Raw genomic sequence first — 2,500 nt, 5'->3', positions numbered from 1 at the left:
CTCCGGCGCAGCCACCTGTCTGCCGGTGTGTCTGTGCACGGCTGCCTGCGGGACAAGCCCTCCCTCCGCCGTTGCGTCTCGGCCGGGGACGGGAGAGGCATCGGGGGCCAGGGCCGCCGCCCCCGCGCCTTGCCGGCCACCAGGGTCGGGGTCCCGTGCTCGGCGGCTGGCCGTGCTACGGCGCCAAGGGGCCTTGCCGACTCCACGGTGGCTCCCAGTGGCTTCGGGCCAACTGCTGTCGGGCCGGATGGATGGCCAGCCCGGGCTGCGGTGGGGCTGCGCCTAGCGCCGCGTGGGCGGGGCAGGGGGGTGGGGGTGGGGAATGCACAACGGACCGCCGGCCCCGGGCCCTGAAGCCTCCGGGGCCTCGTTCCTGGGGGCGACGTGCGGGATGGGGGGCGGGGCGCCAAGCGCCGAAGGGTTTGCTGGGTTCCCGCCCGGCCTGGGCCGGGAGGTCGCCCACACCCCACCCGGCCCTCCTCCACCCCGCGGTACCCGAGGCCTGCATCCCCCCGGCTGGGCGGGCGGCGGGGCCCTGCCGGGGCGGACGGGCCGTCGGGCTGTCGGGGAGGCGCCGGCGCCGGCGAAGCGGCTCCTCAAGAGGCAGCCCGCGGCCCTCGCCCCCGTCTACGGCCATACCACCCTGAACGCGCCCGATCTCGTCTGATCTCGGAAGCTAAGCAGGGTCGGGCCTGGTTAGTACTTGGATGGGAGACCGCCTGGGAATACCGGGTGCTGTAGGCTTTTTGCCTCCCGCCCCGCCTGCCTTCCCTTTTAGTAGCCCGCGGCCGAGGCCGCCTCCGCGCCACGCCCCCACGCCCCCCGCACCCCTCGCCCAACCCCACCCCACCCCCCACCCCCCACCCTCCACCCCTTTCCCCGCGCCGCCCACCCCCGCCCGCACGTCCGGGCGCCTCTGCAGGCCCCGTCTCCTCCGGCCCCTCCCACCACAGCGCGCTCTGGAGGGGGCACTGCCCGCCCCCCTGGCCGGCCAGGCGGCCAGAAAGGCGGCCCCGGTGGCCGGCGGCCCACGTGACGCTCCGGGGGTGGCTGGCCCGGACCCAGACTGCGCCGCAGGCCCGCGGGCCGTCCGTGCGGCCCGCGAGCCGCTCGGCCCGCACTTGGCCGCCGCCAGCGGCGGCCAGCCGGCTCCGGCGCAGCCACCTGTCTGCCGGTGTGTCTGTGCACGGCTGCCTGCGGGACAAGCCCTCCCTCCGCCGTTGCGCCACGGCCGGGGACGGGAGAGGCATCGGGGGCCAGGGCCGCCGCCCCCGCGCCTTGCCGGCCACCAGGGTCGGGGTCCCGTGCTCGGCGGCTGGCCGTGCTACGGCGCCAAGGGGCCTTCCCGACTCCACGGTGGCTCCCAGTGGCTTCGGGCCAACTGCTGTCGGGCCGGATGGATGGCCAGCCCGGGCTGCGGTGGGGCTGCGCCTAGCGCCGCGTGGGCGGGGCAGGGGGGTGGGGGTGGGGAATGCACAACGGACCGCCGGCCCCGGGCCCTGAAGCCTCCGGGGCCTCGTTCCTGGGGGCGACGTGCGGGATGGGGGGCGGGGCGCCAAGCGCCGAAGGGTTTGCTGGGTTCCCGCCCGGCCTGGGCCGGGAGGTCGCCCACACCCCACCCGGCCCTCCTCCACCCCGCGGTACCCGAGGCCTGCATCCCCCCGGCTGGGCGGGCGGCGGGGCCCTGCCGGGGCGGACGGGCCGTCGGGCTGTCGGGGAGGCGCCGGCGCCGGCGAAGCGGCTCCTCAAGAGGCAGCCCGCGGCCCTCGCCCCCGGCTACGGCCATACCACCCTGAACGCGCCCGATCTCGTCTGATCTCGGAAGCTAAGCAGGGTCGGGCCTGGTTAGTACTTGGATGGGAGACCGCCTGGGAATACCGGGTGCTGTAGGCTTTTTGCCTCCCGCCCCGCCTGCCTTCCCTTTTAGTAGCCCGCGGCCGAGGCCGCCTCCGCGCCACGCCCCCACGCCCCCCGCACCCCTCGCCCAACCCCACCCCACCCCCCACCCCCCACCCCCTGCCTCCACCCCTTTCCCCGCGCCGCCCACCCCCGCCCGCACGTCCGGGCGCCTCTGCAGGCCCCGTCTCCTCCAGCCCCTCCCACCACAGCGCGCTCTGGAGGGGGCACTGCCCGCCTCCCTGGCCGGCCAGGCGGCCAGAAAGGCGGCCCCGGTGGCCGGCGGCCCACGTGACGCTCCGGGGGTGGCTGGCCCGGACCCAGACTGCGCCGCAGGCCCGCGGGCCGTCCGTGCGGCCCGCGAGCCGCTCGGCCCGCACTTGGCCGCCGCCAGCGGCGGCCAGCCGGCTCCGGCGCAGCCACCTGTCTGCCGGTGTGTCTGTGCACGGCTGCCTGCGGGACAAGCCCTCCCTCCGCCGTTGCGTCTCGGCCGGGGACGGGAGAGGCATCGGGGGCCAGGGCCGCCGCCCCCGCGCCTTGCCGGCCACCAGGGTCGGGGTCCCGTGCTCGGCGGCTGGCCGTGCTACGGCGCCAAGGGGCCTTG

General features: G+C 77.6%; 2 non-coding genes across 2 annotated transcripts; both read left to right on the top strand.

Annotated features, from left to right (window-relative positions):
• The first annotated feature begins 625 nt into the window (after positions 1-625).
• Positions 626-744, top strand: LOC131749611 (5S ribosomal RNA). Its single transcript, XR_009333667.1, has one exon. It is a non-coding gene; the product is annotated as a 5S ribosomal RNA (ribosomal RNA).
• Positions 745-1,774: 1,030 nt separating this feature from the next.
• On the top strand, positions 1,775-1,893 carry LOC131749650 (5S ribosomal RNA). The gene has a single exon (XR_009333706.1). It is a non-coding gene; the product is annotated as a 5S ribosomal RNA (ribosomal RNA).
• The last annotated feature ends 607 nt before the right edge of the window (positions 1,894-2,500 follow it).

Source organism: Kogia breviceps, unplaced genomic scaffold (genome assembly GCF_026419965.1).
Source record: "Kogia breviceps isolate mKogBre1 unplaced genomic scaffold, mKogBre1 haplotype 1 scaffold_243, whole genome shotgun sequence".
Lineage (NCBI taxonomy): Eukaryota > Metazoa > Chordata > Mammalia > Artiodactyla > Physeteridae > Kogia > Kogia breviceps.
This window is presented reverse-complemented; position numbering and strand designations above follow the sequence as displayed.